Source organism: Coenobita brevimanus, chromosome 78 (assembly GCF_032717465.1).
Source record: "Coenobita brevimanus isolate Jiangsu-jjx chromosome 78, ASM3271746v2, whole genome shotgun sequence".
NCBI classification, from domain to species: domain Eukaryota; kingdom Metazoa; phylum Arthropoda; class Malacostraca; order Decapoda; family Coenobitidae; genus Coenobita; species Coenobita brevimanus.
In genome coordinates, this window is record NC_137031.1 from 23,934,976 (window position 1) to 23,959,102 (window position 24,127).

The window sequence follows — 24,127 nt, forward strand, 5'->3', positions numbered from 1 at the left end:
CCTCCCCACACATGAGAGTTGTACTCCACGCAGGGGCGGATAAAACCCCTGTATAGAGTCAACAATTGTTCAGGGGTAAAGAAGAAAAGGAGTCAGCTTAGCACACCCAATCTCTTGGAAGCAGATTTTACAAGAGATGTAATATGATCTTTCCAAGATAAGTCCCAAGTAAATGAAACCCCAAGCATTTTCAAGGATGATGCAGGATTAAGCTAAATATTATTAAACATTAGTGGGTATACCTGTTGAAGATTTTGTCGGGTTGATAGGTGAAAAAAACTGAGTCTTTGATGCATTAAAAACAACCAGATTATTTTTACCCCAGTCAGAGATACGAGCCAAGTCAGACATTAGGTGTGCCATAGCCTCATCCCTTGTTTGTTGAAGTAACTGATGAGATGGATTTTGTGGGAATCGAATGGACAGGTGAAGGGTGGAGTCAGCGTATGAGTGGATAGGGTTAGATGTACAGCTTAGAAGGTCATTGATGAATAAAAGGAAGAGAGATGGTGATACGACAGAGCCCTGAGGAACACCACTGTTAATAGATCTAGGAGAAGAACGATGGCCGTCTGCAACAGTGGCTATAGAATGACCAGAAAGGAAGCTAGAGATGAAGGCACAGATAGAAGGATAGAAATCGTAAGAGGCAGTTTGAAAATTAAAGATTTACGCCAGACTCGATCGAAAGCTTTAGAGATGTCAAGTGCAATGGCAAAGCTTTCGCCAAAGTCCCGAAAGGAGGAAGACAAGGAGTCTGAAAGGTAGGTGAGACGATGGCCTGTGGAGCGTCCCTGACGGAACTCATACTGACGATCAGAAAGAAGGTTGTGATAGGAAAGATGCTTTAATATTTTTCTATAAAGAATAGACTCGGAAACTTTTGAGATACAGGATGTTAAAGCAATTGGACGATAGTTAGAGGGCTGGGAATGGTCACCCTTGTTTGGGACTGGTTGAATGAGAGCATTCATCCAGCAAGAAGGAAAGGCACAAGTTGATAGACAAAGGCGAAAGAGTTTGCCTAGGCAGGATGTAAGCACAGAAGCACAGTTCTTGAGAACAACAGGAGGGACTCCATCAGGCCCATATGCCTTATTAGTATTGAGGCCTGTGATGGCAGAAAATACATCAGCTGAAGAAATTTTAATGTTTGCCGTGAGGAAGTCAGAAGGGGGAAGTGATGGAGAAGCAGCACCGGAACTGTCTAAGGTGGAATTGGAGGAGGAAGTCTGAGCGAAGAAATCCGCTTTATCAGTAGAAGAAATAGTTACAGAGCCATCAGAGTAGAAAAGAGGAGGGAAGGATGATGAGGTAAAGTTGTTAGAAAGATTTTTGGCAAGGTGTCAGAAGGAGCAGGAAGAATTCGAGTTGGAGAGTTGAGAGCATTTAGTATGGAAGAAATTATTTTTAGCAGAGCGAAGAACAGACTTAGCACGATTCCGGGCAGAAACGTATAAAAGCTGTGATTCAGGGGTGGGTTGGCTCCTGTGCCTTTTATAGGCCCTCTCCTTGTTGCGGACAGCATTAAAACAAGCGTGATTAAACGAAGGCTTTCTTGCATTAGTCAAAGATTATGAGAAATGAATGTATGCTTCCATGCCCGAGAGAATAACCCCCGTATTGCGCAAGGTACACCCAGATGGCTCCCGGCCATGGAAGCAATAATCATTCCAGGGAAAATCAAAGAAATACTGCCTGAGGGCCTCCCAATCTGCAGCTCCAAAGTGCCACAGACGACGTTTCTTTGGAGGGTCCGCAGACCGTACCGGAGCTATAGGACAGGTTAAGGTGATAAGGTTGTGATTGAAGGAGCCCAACAGAGAGAAAAGATTAACAGTGTAAGCAGAAGGATTAGTTGTAAGGACGAGGTCAAGTATGTTGGAGCTCTCTCCAAGGCGGTCAGGGATACGGGTAGGATGCTGTACAAACTGCTCTAGGTCATTAAGGATAGAAAAGGTGTAGGCTTGTTCATCAGGTGGATCAGTGAAAGGAGAAGAGAGCCAAAGGTGGTGGTGAACATTGAAATCTCCAAGAATGGAGATTTCAGAGAAAGGAGAAATGGATAGAATGTGTTCCATCGTAGAAGTAAGATAATCAAAGAAGTTTTGATAGTCAATGGAATTAGGAGATAAGTAAACAGCACAGATATATTTAGTCAGAGAATGACAGGAAAGCCGAAGCCAGAGTGTAGAGAATTCAGAAGAATCAAGTTCAGGAACACGAGAACAAGATAAATTGTTGCTTAAATATAGACAACAGCCACCTTTGGCTTTTAAATGAGTATAGAGAAAGTAAGAGGATACAGAAAAGGGTCTGCTGTCAGTTGCCTCAGACAGCTGAGTCTCAGTTAGAAAAAGAAGGTGAGGTTTAGAGGAGAGGTGGTGCTCAACAGAGCGAAAGTTAGAGGAAAGGCCGCGAATGTTGCAGAAATGAAGAAGAAGAGAGTCAGACAGTTGTTCCAGGCATCCTGATTCGTTACTGGGAGAGGAGCAGAAGGTGGGGGCATTTATGGTCCCCTCCCTGGGGACTCCGAGGCTACGTTATTCGACGCCGTTTTTCAATTTTGAAAAGGAAGTGTGGTGTGTACTGTTCATGTAGTTTGGTGTTGATAGAGAAACTTGTAGTGGAGAGCATGCTAGCCTACTGAGTTAAATATCACAATAGCATTCAGAAGTCTGAAGTCATTGGTATTATGTTGCTGAAGGTCATTGAATATAAGGTCTTTGAAGAATTTCTGAAAGTTACACTTCAAGTACTCGTTCTTGTCGTTGAGGGTATGATACAAATTGATGAATAATGTCAATCTAAAAGACAATATTAGGGGGCATTTTTTCCAGCAAGATCCTTTGGCAGTCGGAAGCATGTGATCACTACTTTGTTAAAGCTATTAACAAACAAACCATATATCCCACGATACTGCCCACAAAGTTTGAATACAATTTGCGAATGTGATTTTTAGATATTTTGGTCACACACACACACACACACACACACACACACACACACACACACACACACACACACACACAGGATTACATATTCGCCTTGACTGGTCGGTGATAACGAAAGAGAGAGGAAAATGAATACCAGGATTGACTGGCAGGGAAGTGTGAGGGAAATTGTAAGTGGAGAGCGAGTTAAATACGGAGAGAGAGAGAGAGAGAGAGAGAGAGAGAGAGAGAGAGAGAGAGAGAGAGAGAGAGAGAGATTAACATATACCGTTAAATTGGATGGAATACGTAACAAATTTACCCTCCATGTTAATAAATATGGAAGCCTCCCTCCCTTCCCTCTACCAGATCCCCAGTTGTACGGAAAACGCCTCTGCAAGATTTATTGTAACCAGTAAATGATTATTAATGATAAGCTTTGTACATTACCACAGTCTGCCACATTACAGTTACTGCCAGTCCAGATTACAGTTACTAAAGTTCGTTCACCTTAACATGGCCCAGATATTCTTCCTTGTGCAGCATATTCTGCATAGCTCTGTGGCAAAAACAGGTAATGCTGGGGTACTGAATCCTTTCCATAGCGCTTCCTCCTGACTAGCACCAACTTGTGGAATTAATCTCTTGTTACAACTGAGCAGTCAAGATGGAGAGATGGCAAGGTTTAGGCCAAGTTGAAGTAAATAGAATAGTTCCCCCCATCCCATCCAACCCACCCGACCAGACACTGAAAACGTCAGCACAAGAATTAAGGACGCCGCTAACTAATTATTAATATAGAACTTGTATATTACCAGTCTGCCAAAATGCAAATTCAGTTAACTCAGAGGTTTGAGACACCAATATAATATATAAGACTATGGGATGTTCTTACACCCACGTGCGCACGATAAAGGGTATTGTTAGCTGGTCGTGTTTGTCTGTGTGTCTGAGAGTGAAAGTGTACCTTAAGTAATTATTCTCATCCAAAAATTTCTATAAACTTACTTGAATGACTGATGAGCAGTAAAGGGGTTCACCCATAGCTCTCAGAAAAGAAGATCTCTCTCTCTCTCTCTCTCTCTCTCTCTCCCATGACCTCAATATTCGTAAACAGGGTGCAGGTGAGGCCATTAACCAGACCATATAATGGGTGGCGGGGAAAAAGCAGGGAAACACTGCGTGGCGGGAAAATTGCTATTTGTAAAAACACGGTAATGAGGAAGACGGAAAAGTTATAGCGTGAGAGAAAACGTCCGTGAAAATTTTGATAATAATTTGTAAGGGAAAAATTACGATATTCATAAGTAAAGCACAGGATAGCCAGTAAAGAGAATTGGAGAGGAAAGGAGAAAAAAGTGTGTGTGTGTGTGTATGTGTGTGTGTGTGTGAGAGAGAGAGAGAGAGAGAGAGAGAGAGAGAGAGAGAGAGAGACTCTCCCTTATAGATATGGAGAGATAAAAGACACGAGGTAATGAACAGCACGGATAAATGGGTGAGGAAATGAGTGAGAGGGGAAGTGGAATATAAGACCGAAGACGCATAAGAAGGAGTAAAAGATAGATAGATAGATACCGATAAGCAGATAAAGAGAGAGATATAACTGGTGTATTGATCAATGTATTAATGAATTACGGTTTATAGATCGATTGTTAGATGGATGAGTGTTTGGTTGGAAAATCTATGAGAACTAGGTAGAAGGAAATAGACCCATAGATGAGGTGGACTAAAAGAGCTACATAAATAGAGAGGTGGATGGAAGCATGGTTGGTTGATGGATGGATTTACTATATACCGTATGTATATATATATATATATATATATATATATATATATATATATATATATATATATATATATATATATAACGAAGTAATATCTGCAGGCGATCTTAGATATCGCAGCTTCCAAAGCAGTAATCAAATGAATGTTGTAAATATTCTTCTAAACACAATCAGTTCGAATTTTCGGCCCACCTCAGGCCATCATCAGGTACTACACTTGCCATATATAGTCAGCATAGACATGATTTAAAAAAAAAAAAAAAGAAACCAGGACTTTATTGAAACCATAAAACTAAGGAAGAGAAAGTACAAACAACCCTCCTCCCCGTACAAAAGCTCAAAAAGAAGTGCCAAGAACCGCTCAGGGAAGACCCCAAGTAACCTACTCAAACCCCCCAAACTGAAGCAAACAAGCGAAAACAACCTAAAGGTTCGAACAAGGCATAAATTAAGTATTACTGGCTACATTAATTTCAGGTCTATTCTTTTTTAGTAATTTTTCACCTAGTAAAGCATCAGCTGAATTATGAATTTAGTTATATACTACCTGAAAATCATTGTAAGAGAAAGGGTGGTCGTGGGTTAATGAATGCTCTCTAATAGCTGAAAATGCCACCTGATGTAAATATTGCCCTGTCCTGTAGCTCTTTCCCATATGTTCAGATATTCATATTTTGAATGAACGATTTGTACATCCAATATACACAGCCTTACAACTAGGACATGTAAATTTGTAAACATCTGAACATAGAGGAGTAGGTACTGTCTTTGTGATTGAGAAAATTCTTTATCTTAAAGTCATTAATAAGTATAAACCTATAATTTACAGATGGAAAGCTGTTTTTTGATTCTTCAAGTACCAAATTGCGAAACTGATAACTGATTTTTCCATTTAACCAATTTTTCACCTCAAAACATACAGATTTACTTTTCAGTGTCTTCCTTGAGCGGTTCTTTGCTTTGTGTGTGTGTGTGTGTGTGTGTGTGTGTGTGTGTGTGTGTGTGCGCGCGCTTTTATAAGGGGAGGATTTTTTTTTTTCTTTTTTTTTTTTAGTTTTATGTTTTCAGTAAAGTCCTGGTTTCTTCTTTTATCATGTCTGTGCTGACTATATAGGACAACTGTAGTACTGTACCTGTTGATGGCCTGAGATGGGCCGAAAATTCGAAATGATTATGTTTAGAAGAGTATTTACCACATTTTATATATATATATATATATATATATATATATATATATATATATATATATATATATATATATACATGTGTGTGTGTGTGTGTGTGTGTGTGTGTAACTTAGAGACAGATAGATCAGTACATAGATGCAGATAGTCTGAGTGACCAATCGACCAAAGTGAGGTAGAGAGAGATATAGCAAGAAAACGAAAGGTATACATATCCACAGACTGCTATATTAACGAGTATACAAGATAGATAGATAAACTGATTTATTTATTCACTGACTGATTCACTGATATACAAATAGATGAACACGTTGTGCAATAAAAGGAAAGATCGATTTACTCAGAGATCTTAGGACAGACATATCTACAAATGAATATACTGGTATTTACACATGTATATATTTAGATAAACTGAGTGACTGAAAGACAGATAGACCAATACACAAGGAGACTGAAGGATTAATAGAGAGAGAGAGAGAGAGAGAGAGAGAGATCTTTGCACTGTGACTGGGGCTGAAGTTTAGATTAAAGACAGCAGATTGGAATGTAGACAGGGAGACAGAGTGAGACAGACAGGTGAATGAAAGAGATGTGTGTGGAAAAGTTGGTTTGTATGATGATGATGGTGATGATAATGTCGATGATGATGACTGAGATGGTGGCGCTAAAGATGCTACTGTTGTTGTTGTTGTTTTCGTTGTTGTTGCTACTGCTGCTGCTCTTGATAATGATGATAATGATCACGATTATGATGATGATTTTGGTGATTAGTGTGATGCTTGTGATGATGGCAGTGATGAAGAGAATCAATATGGTGAAAATAATTATGATGATGATGCTGACGATATTCCAGTACTGTTCCCTACCTCAGCCTGGGATGGAAGTGGAATTTCAAGATCAGCACCTGTCCATCTGTCTGTCTGCCTATATGTCTGACTTTCAGTCTCGGGTATTATCTCCCACTCTCTGTCCGTCTCCCTTATCTCTTGTGTCAGTCAGTTGTCTGTCTGGTTGACCGTTTGTCTGACAGCAGGTCTTTTTGTATTTCTACCAGTGTGTCGCTGCACCTCCCTGTCTGTATATCTATATCTATCTATCTATCAGTGCAACTGTACTGTATATACTGTATAATAAGAGAGAGAGAGAGAGAGAGAGAGAGAGGGGTCCACTCACTCTATGCAGTGTTTGCTCTCGAGTGACTGCCCTTTCCTCTCTTCCTTCCCCTTCTATCTTCCTTTCCTTCTTCTTCCCTCTTCCTTCTGTTTACAGGTGACTCAACACTAAATGACAAGTCAAATGGCTTCCTGTACACCAGGAAACCATTTATAACACTGGGTGGTAACCATATATCCTTATTATGGTGCCTGGTGGTTTAGTGGGTAATTAAAGCGCATCAATCGGACTGAGCCTGGACATGTGTATATCTAAGGGATGGTTGGGGTTTATTGCTCAAGTAATGCCACTCAGGGATGAGTCAGGCTGGTCACTATCATCTTCTATGTAAGGACCAACTTGCCTAGCCCCGGGCTCCTATGCTCCTCATGATGCAACGCGGGACTGGAAGATGAATGATTTTATATATATATATATGTATATCATTCATTCATTGCCAGACGCCATGTATCCCAGACGGGGTGGCCAATGGCTTAGAGTTAATTGTTTTACAGGGAGGGGCACTAATCCTCCACCAACCCCACTTGACACGTAGGGATGCCAACAGCATCTGGTGTTCCCAGGCGGTCACCCATCCAAGTACTAACCAGACCCAACGTTGCTTAACTTCGCTGATCGGACGGGAAGCGGTGTACTCAACGTGGTATGGCCGTTTGCAGATATATATATATATATATATATATATATATATATATATACATATATATATATAACGGCCATACCACGTTGAGTACACCGCTTCAAGGCCCAGAAGTCCTCCTACATACCATACACCTCTACATGTCACCACTTCGGCGCTAACACCCACCGTCTATATTAAATACATGCTAGGGCTGTCTCATATAGAACTGGTATATTGGTATTAGTGAGGGTATTTTTACATGTCGGCGGGTCTTCTGGTAGATCAGTAAAATCTCTTTTAATGAAATTCAAATCCTTAAACTGTTCCCTGTCCCAGCGGGGATTTGAACCTGGGTCAGGTAGGACTGCGGGCCACATCTCTACGGATTGAGCCACCGCCTCCCGTATATATATATATATATATATATATATATATATATATATATATATATATATATATATATATATATATATATAATGTATACATTAGGTCATCACAGTCATGTGGTAGAAGGCAGGTGACCTACAGTATATACAACCCTGCTGCCTTTATGGCAACGAAACAGCGACACCCAACCCCTGACTTTCACTACTGCTTTTTTTCTTTTTCTTTTTATTCCTGCCGCCAACCCTTACTTATTTTAGCTTAACTCCTTCACAACCATGATATATTTTTTAATCCAATATTCCTACTACCACACGATATTACTGAAACTTTGTAGAGACTTTGTATTGGAAAACTGGGATAGAGGTTTCATCAATTCTTTCTCAGCCAGATGTATTTGTCCGTTCATTCAACCCATCCATCCATCCATCCATCCATCCATCCATCCATCCACTCATCCATCTATCCATCCACTAATCATCTAGTCAGTTTCTGCCCCATCAGAAACACAGGGAGCCGGGGATACATTACTTAGTTCCTACACTGAAGGAAATGATGACCAGCCTCACACGTCCCTGAGTGGTATTGTGTGAGACAAAAAACGCTTTCAGCCCTAGGATGTAAGCCTTTGCTCCATGTCGTTGGAGCGCCTTATCCCACTCAGTCCCAGGCGTCATCTGATTATGTACTTAAGACCTAGCGTAGTAATTAGTTTCCTGGGCCAACAAATGGCGTGTCACCTAATATAATCACCCGAAGGCAACAAGAATAAATTATGTAAATATTTAATGGGACCGAAGGTGATAAAGACGTTTGTTGTTGCAAGTTATGATGCGGTCCCCGTTAGTCCTTTGAGTTGGCTGTGATGAGGTCTGTGTTAATTCACGCCAGATACTGTGTGTATTGCATGGGTTTGTGCAACTTAAGTGAGACTGCTTTTATTGGCAGGATTAGCCCCTTCAGTACGACTGCATTAATTGTCTGAAGTAACTGCCTGTCCTACAGATAGTTGAATTAAACGAAAATAAAGAGATTGTTGATCCAGTAAGATATGGATATTATACAGTATAAATAAATCTGAATCGTTCTTAGTAACCCAGCGGCGAAAAAATCCCCTAAGACTATTTTTCCTTCAGTGGTTCAGAGTGGTGTAGGGTGACAGCTATAAATTGCCTTACTATAGTCCTTTCACTTTAATTTGGCCCAGAAATTCATCCTTTTGATGCTTATTTCAAGTATCTCAATGGCAGAACAAAAAAAATACTAGGGCTTGACATCCTTTCTATAGCACTTCTTTGTGACTTGCTCCATGTTATAGTATTAATCTATTTTTCACCTAGAATTCCACATGGAGAGATGACAATTTAAGGCCAAGTTTGAGGAAAAAGGATATCACATGTCTTAGTTATATTCACACCCACCCAAGCCTTGCTGGTGGTGAAAGCGTCCTTCACTCAAATGACAGTGATCTGGTAAAAGGTGGTGATGGCGTGATTATGGGGCAAGATTAAGGCAAGGTTTGACGTCTTCTTGGAGCACAGAATTTACCTATTTTACTGCCTTATTTAGCATTTTTCTGTGTGTGTGTGTGTGTGTGTGTGTGTGTGTGTGTGTGTGTGTGTGTCCTGCAGCTCAGTGACATAAGCCAATACTTCGGCTCTACATCCCTTCCATAGCACGTCTTCGTGACTAGACCATATTTAATTGTCTTGCTACAGCTCTGCATTCATACAACAATTTTATGCCAGGCTGAAGTGAACAGAGTATAGTGAGTGTAATTATGAGGTCAGCAGTGAAGTGTAATTATCAGATCAGCAGTGAAGTGCAATATTGAGGCCAGCTGAAATAAAATTATCGGATCAGCAGTGATGTGTTATCAGGTCAGCAGTGAAGTGAAATTATGAGGTCAGCAGCGAAGTGTAATTATGAGGTCAGCGGTGAAATGTAATTATAAGGTCAGGAATGAAGTGTAATTATGAGGTCAGCAGTGAAGGATATTAATGTAATTGTTAGGCTATTGTAAACTACGTCAAGCGATAGTTAAGTGAGAGGATTGGCTTGAATTAATCGCTGAGGAATAGGTGTTAGGGAACCTCCTTAAACGACGAGAATACAGTTAAATCTTCAAGGAACATTGTGTAAGACATTGTGTATTAGATTCACTATTCCAAAACTCTCCTTTGTTCTTGTTTGTCTCGTCTAGTCACGTAGCTTATATGTCATGGTGTATATCAGGACCCATATACATACGTATATCTCGCTTCTCGTATCTCGTATCTGTCATCTCGCGTCTCGTCCCTCGTATCTCTCATGTAGCACCATATACTGTATAGTGTACCTCAAATCTCGTATCTCTCATCTCGTATCTCACACATTGCATCTTGTGTGTAGCATTTAGTCACATGTATTTTCTGGAAAGCTCTGCAAGAGACTTAATGATGCAAGAGATAATGGTATAACATCTTGTAGCATTTACCTCGTATCTTGAATCTTATACCCACTACCTCATGTCTCTTAGTTACCTCGTGAGTGAGAGTGGGAGACCGACGAGAAGAGTGTATGTGAGTGAGGTGGAGGGGGGGAGAGGGAGGGGGAGGCCAAGGATGAGATGGAGGGATGGAATGGAGAGAAATATGAGAGAGGGGTGTGTGAGCTGGGAGCCGGGCGGTGAAATGGCGGGGGACAGGGCGACACGGAGGCGATTTGTTCGTGTCCACCTCTTACTGGATTAAGACATCTAGCAACAGATAGATAGATAGACAGTCCCGGTATTTCATGGTTAGAATAAGAAAGTTTCAAAAGTTTAATACCTTCAATCGGATGAACTTTTTATTTTATTTTATTTTTATTTTTTTGTCTCTACACGATTTTTTAAACTAAACCGCACAAAAGATCTTTTATGTTGTTATTGTTACCTCTTCTAAAGAAGCTGGAGGTGGCTATGTATTCAGCCCTGTTTGTTCGCATGTTTGTTTGTCCACAACATATCTGGCAAACATACTGATGGATTTCATTGAACTTTTGTGGGTATGTGAGTCATGGGCCAAGGAAGGGTAATTATATTTTGGCGGTGACCTGAGTTGTCTGGTATAGACGTTGGCGGAGGTGTGTGCTGTCTGTGTGCGCTTGACGTTGTTGTTGTTGTTGTTGGTGGTGGTGGTGGTGGTGGTGCTGTTGTTGTTGTTTTTGTTGTTGTTGTTGTTGTTGTTGTTGTTATTGTTGTTGTCGTTGTTGTTGTCATAGTTGTTGTTGTTGCTGTTGTTGCTACCCCAGGTTCATCAAGACGTGATCCCGGTAAAGTATAAGCTGAAGCTGTCCTTTCCCTGCAGGCCATCATCCTACTTCCTGTTGATAGAAAAGAAGCTGGGGGACATTTGTATAGCTGAATAGCGGATCCACCGGTTACATCAGTGCTACCACGTGCAGGCGTCCCTCATCAGCACTATATTTAACACCTGTATTTCCAGTAGTCTTTTAAGAGGTTTCATACATCCGACTTAGGAAGCAAAATAACATGCAGCTTGACCCTTGTGGAGTGAATGTTTCAGTTGGCTGTCTGCAGTCCACCATCCTCCTTTTAGGGGATTTGGTAGGGAGTTGAGGGACTTTAGTATAACCAGGCAGTGGAGCCGCCTGGTTATATCGATGCCACCACGTGAAGGCGTCCCTCTCCAACACCAGGCTGCATCTGGCGCCTGTAGTTCGAAAAGTGTCTCCTTAGATTAATAAAATAAACTAAAACTATCCTTCTTTACGCTCACTTCACCTAAACTACGATATCTCCATCTTCAGCGATGAGTTGGAAGAATATATTAAAGCTTTTAGATGAAGCTAGTCACGAAGAAGTGCCATGGGAAGGATGCAGAGCCGTGGAACCGTCTTTTTCTGCCACTGAGTCTCGGGAAATAGACTGCAAAAGGATGAAAATCAGGAGGAGCATAACAAGTATAAAATAAAAAATAAAAATCGGTAATGAGAGAGAAGAGGTTAAAGATAATACTGTGAGTGGCGGTGACGTGCAAGTTGGTTCATTGTTGCTGATGCCACACGACTTTATTCAGATCAGGAAAGGCCTCTCGTACTGAAGGGGTTTATTAAAGATATTTACCATACCTGTAGCTCCAAAAGTGCGTCCTAAGTTGAATAAAATCGTCAGGAAATGGCAGGAATGAGAGAGAGAGAGAGAGAGAGAGAGAGAGAGAGAGAATGTTTATTATACATTCTGCAGATGTCGTATGGGACTGCATGTTATGTTGTAAATGCATTATACTGGTGTGTGTGTGTGTGTGTGTGTGTGTGTGTGTGTGTGTGTGTGTGTGTTGCAACGTTCTTCTCGTCCTATCCGATCTTATTATAACTTCAGTAATGTGTACAAACGCACAATAATATTGGTAACCAAGTTATTTCGGTTCTGGTAAAGAAAAAAAAAGTTTCATCCACATAATTAGCGTCATGCATATAAGACGAATTAAATTAATTCTGCTGGAAAGTAAATCACAGATACTGAAATACATGCATACACACACAAGAATCATGCAGTGAATATACTATATGTATTTGATATACAGACTGCAATGATATATATATATATATATATATATATATATATATATACTCCCGAGGTGGATGGCAAGCTGGTGATAGGGAGAGCTGGAGCTCCTGTTTCACCAGCCCTCAGGACTTCATCCTGACCATCTCCCTTTGCTGAATATTTTCAGTGCATTCATTTACACAGAGAGTAGGCCAGCATGCTCTCTTAATACCTCTACCTTCAACTGTCTACACCACACTACATGCACATATCACACCATCTGTTCACTCTCTTTAGCAATGGCCGCTGCAATGTTACTATCAAATGAGGTGGTACCTTGGACTGCCACCACTGGCAGGGTAGGGCTGGCGGCACAGGGTCCTCCCGGTCGCCATCAAGCGACTGTGCCGGCAGTGACTCTTGCAATTTCCAGTAATGCTCGTCAGCGGAGAAGTGACATGGAGAAACTCATAGAGTAGCCCTTGATATTTTGAAAGATTACGACAGAGTATGGCACCGTTCTCTGCTGTCCAGACTCCCTTGCTATGGACTAATGTCTTTTGTTACCTTGATTTTCTCATATCTCAGTGAGAGGAAAATAAAAATAAAAGTAGATGATGTATATTCCAATTTCCACTCAGTTAACGCCGGCGTGCCGCAGGGATCAGTTCTGGCGCCAACCCTGTTCCTGGTTCATATTAATGATCTCTTATCCGGTACCCACAATCCCATCCACTCATATGCAGATGACTCAACACATAGTTCATTCACACTCAGACACCCATTTACAAAGTCTAATATCTCTACCTCTCAACTCAGTACAGCCTTCTCCATAAATCAAGACCTATCTACGATCAGTGAATGGGGACAAAACAACCTTGTGAGGAGTAGACTGTAGCACCAGTCGAGCAGGGCAGTACTCCCGAGGTGGATGGAAAGCTGATGACAGGGAGTGCTGGAGCTCCCGTTTCATCAGCCCTCAGGACTAGTTCCTGACCATCCCCCTTTGCTGAACTTTTTCGGTGTCTCAGTTACACAGAGAGTAGGCTAGCATGCTCTCCAGTACAAATTTCTCTAACTATCTACACCAAACTACATGCACAGTACACACTAAACTTCCTATTCAAAATTCAACAAAAATGGCATCTCTTCACCAAGCCTCGCAGTCCCCAGGGGGGTGGGACCATAAACGCCCCCACCATACGCCCCTCTCCCGGTGACGACTCGAGGTGCCTGGAACCACTGTCTGACTCTCATCTTCTTCATTTCTGCAACATTCGCTGCCTTTCCTCTAACTTTCGATCTGTTGAGCACCACCTCTCCTCCTCTAAACCTCACCTTCTTTTTCTAACGGAGACTCAGCTGTCTGAGGCAACTGACAGCAAACCCTTTTCTGTATCCTCCTACTTTCTCTATACTCATTTCAAAGCCAAAGGTGGCTGTTGTGTATATATACACAACGACTTATCTTGCTCTCGTATTCCTGAACTCGATTCTTCGGAATTCTCTACACTCTGGCTTCGGCTTTCCTGTCATTCTCTGACTAAATATATCTGTGCTGTTTACTTATCCCCAAATTCTACTGACTATAAAAAATTCTTCGACTATCTTACTTCTACGATGGAACACATTCTATCCATTTCTCCTTTCCCTGAAATCATCCATTCTAGGAGATTTCAATGTTCACCACCACCTTTGGCTCTCCTCTCCTTTCACGGATCCACCTGGTGAACAAGCCTACATCTTTTCTATCCTTAATGACCTAGAGCAGCTTGTACAGCACCCTACCCGTATCCCTGACCGCCTTAGAGAGAGCTCCAACATACTTGACCTCTTCCTCACAACTAATCCTTCTGCTTACTCTGTTAATCTTTTCTCTCCGTTGGGCTTCTCCGATGACAACCTTATTACCTTAACCTGTCCTGTCACTCCGGTACGGCCTGTGGACCCTCCAGGGAAACGTCGTCTGTGGCATTTTGGAGCCGCGGACTGGGAGGCCCTCAGGCAGTACTTCTTTGATTTTCCCTGGAATGATTATTGCTTCCGTGGCCGGGACCCATCTGAGTGTGCCTTGCGCATTATGGAGGTTATTCTCTCGGGCATGGAAGCATACATTCCTTTCTCATATCCTTTGACTAATGCAAGAAAGCCTTGGTTTAATCACGCTTGTTCTAATGCTGTCCGCAACAAGGAGAGGGTCTACAAAAGTTACCGGAGCCAACCCACCCCTGAATCACATCATCTTTACGTTTCTGCCCGGAATCGTGCTGAGTCTGTTCTTCGCTCTACTAAAAATAATTTCATCCATACTAAATGCTCTCAACTCTCCAACTCAAATTCTTCCCGCTCCTTCTGGCACCTTGCCAAAAATCTTTCTAACAACTTTATCTCATCATCCTTCCCTCCTCTTTTCTACTCTGATGGTTCTGTAGCTATTTCTTCTACTGATAATGCAGATCTCTTCGCACAGACTTTCTCCTCCAATTCCACCTTAGACGATTCCGGTGCTGTTCCTCCATCACTTCCCCCCTCTGACTCCCTCATGGCTGACATTAAAATTTCTTCAGTTGATGTATTTTCTGCCATCACTGGCCTCAGTACTAACAAGGCATATGGGCCTGATGGGGTCCCTCCTGTTGTTCTCAAGAACTGTGCTTCTGTGCTTACACCCTGCCTAGGCAAACTCTTTCGCCTTTGTCTGTCAGCTTGTACCTTTCCTTCTTGCTGGAAGTTTGCTCTCATTCAGCCAGTCCCAAAGAAGGGTGACCACTCCCAACCTTCCAACTATCGTCCAATTGCTTTAACGTCCTGTATTTCAAAAGTTTTCGAGTCAATTCTCAATAGAAAAATTTTAAGGCATCTTTCCTATCACAATCTTCTTTCCGATCGTCAGTACGGGTTCCGTCAGGGACGCTCCACTGGCGATCTTCTCACCTACCTTTCAGACTCCTGGTCATCCTCCTTTCGGGACTTTGGCGAAAGCTTTGCCATTGCACTTGACATCTCAAAGGCTTTCGATCGAGTCTGGCATAAATCTTTAATTTCCAAACTGCCCTCCTACGGTTTCTATCCTTCTATCTGTGCCTTCATCGCTAGCTTCCTTTCTGGTCGTTCTATAGCTGCTGTTGTAGACGGCCATCGTTCTTCTCCTAGATCTATCAACAGTGGTGTTCCTCAGGGCTCTGTCCTATCACCAACTCTCTTCCTTTTATTCATCAATGATCTTCTAAGCTGTACATCTAACCCTATACACTTATACACTGATGACTCCACCCTTCACCTTTCCATTCGGTTCCCGCAACGCCCATCTCAAAGTTACTTCAACAAACAAGGGATGAGGCTATGGCACACCTAATGTCTGACTTGGCTCGTATCTCTGACTGGGGTAAAAATAATATGGTTGTTTTTAATGCATCTAAGACTCACTTCTTACACCTATCAACCTGACAAAATCTTCCACAGGTATACCCACTAATGTTTAATAATATTCTGCTTAATCCTGCATCATCCTTGAACATGCTTGGGGTTTCATTTACTCGGGACTTATCTTGGAAAGATCATATTACATCTCTTGTAAGCTCTGCTTCCAAGAGATTGGGTGTGCTAAGCCGACTCCGCTCTTTCTTTACCCCTGCACAATTGTTGACTCTATACAGGGGTTTTATCCGCCCCTGTGTGGAGTACAACTCTCATGCGTGGGGAGGCTCCCCACACACAGATCTTCTCAATAGAGTGGAGTCAAAGGCTTTTCGTCTCTTTAACTCTCCTCCTCTTACTGACTCCCTTCAACCTCTGTCTCTTCGCCGCACTGTTGCATCTTTATCTCTTTTTTGTCGCTACTTTAATGGTCACTGCTCCTCTGAACTGTCTGCTTGCATTCCTCCACCTCTACGACGGGCGCGTAACACCCGTCTGGCAGCAAACTCTCATCCCTTTTCTGTCCAACTCTCTAATGCAAGAGTTAACCGTTACTCCCAGTCTTTCATTTATGCAACAAGTCAACTCTGGAACTGTCTCCCTCTGTCTGTATTTCCTGCTGCCTATGATCTCCAGTCTTTCAAACGCAGTGTGTCCAGGCATCTTAAAATGATCGGATCTTGAATTTGGCTCTCTATTGTATTTTGTTTTTCTCTTGGAGGGAACTGTTACTGCGGGCTCATGGCCTCTGGTTCCTTCTTCCTTAAAAAAAAAAAAAAAAAAAATAATGCTAGTAAAATTAAATATATACAATTTACTAATAGACAGATATTGCCAGATTCGTACATTACCTTCGGTGCTACTAATATTCCCATTCCCAAAAGTATTGAAATTCTCGGCGTCTCACTTAACAATGCCCTCAGCTGGACCTCTCATGTTAGATCACTTGCTAAAACCGCCTCTAAGAAACTTGCATTAATGTACAGAGTCCGTAATTTCTTCACTGACGAGCAGTTAGCTGTAATTTATAAGAGTCATGTGCACTCTTAGCTTGAATATTGCTTACCCTTGTGGAATGGATGTGGAGTGGTTGCATTAAAACAACTAGACAAAATTCAGAACAAAGCTGTTAGAATCATTAACAACCCTGCCATTACAAATAAACTACCTTCCCTACAAGTAAGAAGGAATGTTGCCTCCCTTGCATTATTTTGCAGATACTTCTATGGCAAATATTCAGACGAAGTTGCGTCCATGGTGCCACCTCTCCATGCCTTCTCTCGTGCTACACGGGCATCTGGTAGCGCTGATGACTGGAATGTCACTCAGCCATATTGCAGAACTTCTGCTCATCAGAATTCTTTCATTCCCCGAACTGCATCTCTTTGGAACTCGCCTCCCCAGAGCTGTTTCCCTCCAAACTTCAACCTACAGCTGTTCAAGTCCAACTGTTACAGATATTTTTTGAACAGAGGACACCAGTAATCTGGTGTATGGATTATTTTTTTTATTCATTTGTTTTTCCTTCCTCCGTTCTCTTATTTTATACACACACACACACACACACACATATATATATATATATATATATATATATATATATATATATATGTGTGTGTGTGTGTGTGTGTGTGTGTGTGTGTGAGTGTGTGTGTGTGTGTGTGTGTGTGTGTGTGTCTGCGTGTGTATGTGTGTGTTTGTGTGTGTGTGTGTGTGTGTGTGTGTGTGTGTGTGTGTGTGTGTGTGTGAATTTCTATATACATATATTTAATCATTCATTTAATTATTCATAATTTTATAGAGAGAGAGAGAGAGAGAGAGAGAAGGACTATTAAAGTAAACTAGTGAGGGAGCCAAAGTTTCCTTTTTTCTCTCTTAGAGAGAGAGAGAGAGAGAGAGAGAGAGAGAGAGAGCAAAGAAAATATGAGAAATGGAGAAAGGAGGGAAGAAAGAAGGCAGAAAGGAAGGAGAAAAGGAGAGAGGAAAAGAAAGAATTAAGTAAACGGTAGCCTATTTTGAGTAGGGACTGGAAAGAAAACCAATTTGGAAGGAAGGAAGGAAGGAAGGAAAGAGGAAGGGAGGTAAGGAAGAAGGAATGGAAAGAGAAAAAGAAATGGAGGAAGTAAGGAATGACTAAAGTAAAGAAGGATTGAAGGAAGTAACGACGGAAGGAACGGAAGGAAAATGGAAGACAAGACACAGACACAGCAGGGAAGGATCGAGGGGGTAAGGAAGGGAGAGGGACAAGACGCAAGGAAGAAAGGAAGTGACCCAGCTGGCTAACTAACCACTTGGAGTTCCCAATCTTGGTAACGACCTCTTCCCACCTCGTTACTGATACTACTAACGGGGTTTGACCTACCTTCACCTATACTGAGAGAGAGAGAGAGAGAGAGAGAGAGAGAGAGACAGACAGACAGACAGACAGACAGAGACAGAGACAGACAGACAGACAGACAGAGAGTGGAAGGAGAAAATATACTCATATACTTTAACGCTATTTGACTGTGACCTGCTTTGACCTGCCTTAACCTGCACTGATATACGGCGGATGACTCACAATCATACACGTGTAAGATAGTCATTCCATTGACCTAACTCTGTATCACTTGACCTTTTATCATCTTATCACTTTCCACGTCTGTCATTAACCTATCTTTATCTTCTATGACCTGCCGCTTCCTTGTGACAGGTACTGATATTTTTATATCACTGCGGCCCGTATTCTCGTTGGTTAAGGAAGCTCCCTAACACCTATTCCATACCGATTTATTTTTGGATACTGACGGCTAATATCACTTCGTACGTAATATATGCAAAGAATGGTGGCACTAGAATTATTTAAAAGGCACGGAAGAAGACGGCAAGGTGTAGTAAACAAACTAAATCGCTCAGAAAGAGGTGTTAGGGAGCTTCGTTAACAGACGAGACTACTGGCCAATGATACTGCAACCTAACATTTCCTACCTTTGCCTATCCTAATATTGTTTTTGTTGTTACCAGCTGCGATGTCGAAGCTGGTAGTGTTTTCAATTTGTCTGTCTGTCTGTCTTTCTGTTGGCACGATAACTTCTCAATCGCTCAAGATATCATCACAAAATTTTATAGGTGATTAGTAAGGAAAAAATCGATCTATCACGAGTTCGAAATTGGTGAAAGTAGGTCATGATCTGTGTGTCTGTTACCAGGATAACTTCGCAACCGCTCAAGATATCATCACAAAATGTTACAGATCTGTAGTAGGGACGAAAATCTCCTACGAGTCCGAAATTGGTGAAAGTAAGTCACGGTCAAGGTCATATTCCGAGCCGCGCTGGATATGTATCGGCTCGTGGCTAGTGTGATTCTTTCCTTGGGGGGACTTCTAGTTGTTGTTTTTGCCCCAGGTTCCTCTGAGCGTGAACCCGGTGGACTGCTGACTATACTTGCCTCCCAAAAGCTCTCTATCCTCCTTCCGAAGGAGAATATACATCATCTATTTTTATTTTTCTGTCGCTGAGGTATGAGAAAATCAGTAGACCAAAAGATGATAGGACATAGCAAGGGAGTTTGGACTGTAGAGAAAGGTGCCACACTCTGTCAAAAGCTTCAGAAATATCAAGGGCTACTGCATTGGTTTCTCCATGTTGGTCAAATGACTGATGGATGGTACAATATGAGTCAAGAGACTGGGTATGTCAACAGTGGATCCATCTAGATAAAAGTCATTCTGCCTGTCACTAATTATTTTATTGGAATCAAGCGACTGTGAAAACGGCCCAAGATCTTCAACTATGTGCTTAATAACTAGTCTCAAATAATTTTACGAAAAGAAGATGTGACAGCTGTTAGTTTGTAATCAGAGGGGTCAGAGGAACTTCCTTCATCGAAATTGAGTGGATATTGGCTTCTTTTCAAGAATTAGGGAATGAGTTATGTACGGATGCATGGTCTGAATAATTTAACAAGAACAGGAGCAAGTTTGGGGGAACACTTTTTCAACATGATTGGAGGAATTTCATCTGGACCTGAAGCTATGTTGGTTGGTAAATTGTCTAGGATTGATTCAGCGTATCTAGTTTGTATCTTGGGTGGAGTAATTTCGGGAGAGTCTAGTTGTACAGTAGTACGGGGACGATGTGACTAACTTCCTCTAAGATAGAATTTGTGGCAAATGTACTTGCAACGATGTCCACCTTTCCACGTGGGTCATTTATAATGTTTCCATCTGAAGATTTTAGTGAAGGAGTGGGTGATGACTTGTTAAAATGTTTACTGAAACAACTTAGGGTTAATCTGAATGTTCTATTGTCATTAAGATAATTTATTAGTTTGGATGCTAATGTGACTAATGTCATTATTCATTATTTTTTATTGCAATACCTTTTTTACCCTCCACCTGACAAAGTCAGAGGAGGGTATTGTTATCACAGGGATCAATAGTTGTCCGTCCGTTGTGTTGGGCGGCAGGGCAGCTGGCCGGGAGTAGATTTAATTACCGGGCCAGAACTCAGGAAGTATTCACTGTAGAGTCATGAAATTTCGTATAGTTATGTGTCTTATAGTAAACTGGACAATTGAGCCTATGCATATAGTCGGATCCAAAAAGAAAAGAAGAAACTCAGAAGAACCTGGCAGAATCATCCTATGCAAGTCAGGCAATCATTCGTTACTTCTATTTTGACTCAGTGCCACCTCAGTGCGAGCATTTCATATATTTAGTAAGAGAAGTCTTGACAGTTTGTACAATAATTTCAGACCAGAACAGAGACGGAAGTATGTATTTGCAATCATTGCGCGCGTTTTACAGTATATCGAAAAGCTACAGTAAAGTTGGTAACATAAATGTTTATGTATAGGCACCAGTCAGGCAATAGAGAAATTGTGCAGATTGAGAACTTCTTCATCATACTTTCTGGTCACTTACTAAATTGATGCTGATATGCCTTTCAATGGGTATTTCATAAATACTCATAAGGAATATGCGCTGTTTTCATTTTTGACTTACAATTTGACTTACAGTAATTAGTCGCATACTTTACATACTCCAACATATCATCGGAGGCAGATATTGTGTTGAACATCTTTTTTTTTTTCGACCTACAAACCCACATATCCGAAATGGAACAGCTACTCCGAGACAAATGCCTTTGCTCAAATGTTGTATCGGAAAAATAATTGTTCCTTCATGTAAATGGCTTTGCGAATAATAATCTTACATTGTTATCTTTTCTCGGTTTTTTAAAAAGGAAACAAAGATTATTATACACTAATTTCTACATTTTCTATGGTCATGTTCCTAGTCACATTCAGATGAAGTGGAGTGTTCAAGAGCCTTTTTTCCTTCATTTTTTTTTCTTCCTTTCCTTTTCTTTCTTCTCTTTTCATTATTTTTTCATTCATTGAATTATGGTCCCTCTCTTATCTACTCACACTCGTATGTCGTAAGGGCTACGGGATTACTTACAGTACAATTACTGAACGGTAGGATTGTCAAATTCAAACACGTCACGACATGGCAAGGAAGAAGAAAAGTGTCGACGGGGTGAGGAGGGTGATGGTGAGAGTACAGACACAGTAATTCATGTGGAGTGTTCCTTCTTCCTTCCTTCTCCCAGAGGGGGGATATTTTCCCGAATCAGTACTCAGTCTCAGGAGAGAATCAAGTAAATAGGCTGGCCTAAATCCAAAATGGCATATTATTATTTTTTTTAATAGTGCATATTCTTACTGATCCCTTTTGTATTCACAGCGTTTAATGTCATCCACTAACTTGATGTAGTGTTGCCTACTGCTTCTTTCCCCTTTCTCATGCTTCGTCTGTGTCAGCCCTCGTCTCGTCCTACTTCCCCCTTTCCATCTTCTCACTTTTTATTACCCTTGTTTTCATTTCAGGTGGCTCTACATGAGTGACAAGCATAATGGTTTCCTATAACCCAGGAAGTCTGTTACAACGCTGGGTGGTAACCATATAATCAGATTACGAGATAAAGTGGAGCTTACTATGGTGCCCCTGTGAGATGGGTGTACAGACGCAACAGCGACGTCCATCCAGAAACCAAAATTCCGCACTATTCCCTGCTCCTTGGTGTGTTGAGATGCTGTCAGCCGCAAGGGATTATCGATTCATTGCTCTGGACAACCCTGAAAGGACGGTTACTTGCCTGCGGTTGAAGGGTCTGTTAGGCCAGACAGACAAGGGTTGATCAACAGCAACAAACAACAGCTGCCTCTGAAACGTATTCATTTTCCCAAAAACTTATATAAATATTATATTTCTGATAATTCGAAGTTTCGTTTTCAGTTGTGCCGCATGAAATAAAATTCTTTATAAAACCACCATCAGATGATTACATTCAGATTAGGAATGACCTTCAGTATTAATGGAATGAAGAATGGTGTAATCTATCCTCTTCAGTTAAAAAGAAAAATAAATAATGTTCTTTTTAAGGAAGAAGAAAATTGTCGTGTCAAAATAGATTATTAAATATGTTCCTAGAGTGAAGTGATTGAAATCGTTCAGAAGACAGATAACAGACCTGTTCACAAAAACTCAACACCCAAAATTCAGTCAGTCCGCCTCATTACTTCGGCATAAAAAAGTCGTTGGCAACTGACCGTAAATCCTGACTGAACTGTAATCAAAACCATCGCTTGGAATTTAATAGCCTTCAGTTGGACGTTTAATTTGAGAAAATACGAAAATAAAACACCCAGTGAGCCAATCATTTAGTCTCTGCTTCACGCTGGATGATTAGTGAATGCTCCGGGGAATTTACCAGCAAATGGAAAGAGTAATGTTCTCTGAAAATAGTATATTGTAGTCTGGAGAGTTTATTATGTGTTAGAGGAAGCCCGATACCACAGACTTGATGAAATTTGAAAAGGAATGAGATGACATGCATCCTGACGGTACTGGTCGACGTGTGGCTAGAGATGTCGTTTATTGTATGAAAGGACGAGAGTTTGATCACACACTGGACAGAGAACATTTCAGTTATCACCCACTGACATGTCATATTAACTCCTCCTCTAATATCATCAAATACCTCCTTAATGAGAGAGTCTCAGCATATATTCAGTAAGGACGAAGGTTACTAGCACAGACATGGTGGTATATGAAGGTACAGTGCATTTAGCATGACCGCTAGTCCTTAGGGAACATGTTGTCAAGTGTATGCCCGGAGTCGGACACATTTGAAAATACAAAAGTCAGAATATATAGTTCAAACTATTACTCCCTTCGAAAGGAAGGGGCCCGACACCAGGATACAGAAGTCTAGTAACTTTAAGGGTAGATGGCTAACTCATTTCCCTTGATGGCAGTACATAATCAAAAAACCTCCAGATTCCTCTTGGGAATCGAACCTACTCAAGGCAAGGTCGCGTTAGCGACTGGGGCGTTCTACCCATTAAACCACTTCTCGCATATAACCTTTTTGTCCACCTAGGTCGCTCCCACTGCACCATAAAGAGTACCTTCACTTTGTTTGAGCCTTTCTTCCATCCTCTTTATAAATGATCCCCGCAAGTCCACTTCCCTCTCACACTTCCTTCCTCTTTTCCATTTTCTTGCTAACTCAAGCTATATTATTTCTTCCCCTCCATTGCACCCAATTTCTCTCGAAGATCCCTCCATATTTCCTCTCTCTCCTCCCCTTTTCTCCATTTCTCTCCAGAACTGCTTCTTGTCATTTTCCCCTCCTTTTTTACTTTCATGGCTCTTCCAGACCCCTCTCCTTCTCCATTTTATCAACTTTCCATTCCTTTGTTTAATTTCTCTCTCTCTTTTCTTCCTCCCACTTTTCGATTTCTCTCTCACGTTACTCCAGATCATCTCTTCTTCCTGTATTCCTTCCCCTTTGCTAAAACTCTTCCATGTTTTCATCTTTCCCCTCCTCCATTCCGTTCCTAAACCCATCCAAATTGCATATTTTATCCTGAACCCATCCATACCAACACACTTTCTCCTGCCTCTCCATCACCCACGTAGATTCCTCCATCTTGTCTATTACTCGTTCTTTCTGTCCATTCATTTGCAAGCGCCGTTCCTTAATGCTGTACCATTCGTACCCATTTTCTATTATTTTGCGAAGTAGCTTCACATCATTTCCTCTCAG

At 41.4% G+C, this 24,127-nt stretch overlaps 1 protein-coding gene and 1 non-coding gene across 2 annotated transcripts in view; one reads left to right on the forward strand and one right to left on the reverse strand.

Annotated features, from left to right (window-relative positions):
* The window catches only part of LOC145408749 (G-protein coupled receptor moody-like), a 176,982-nt gene that overhangs the window by 90,566 nt on the left and 62,289 nt on the right, over positions 1 to 24,127 (forward strand). The gene's annotated exons all lie outside the window — the stretch shown is intronic.
* On the reverse strand, positions 7,613 to 7,731 carry LOC145408860 (5S ribosomal RNA). The gene has a single exon (XR_013898979.1). It is a non-coding gene; the product is annotated as a 5S ribosomal RNA (ribosomal RNA).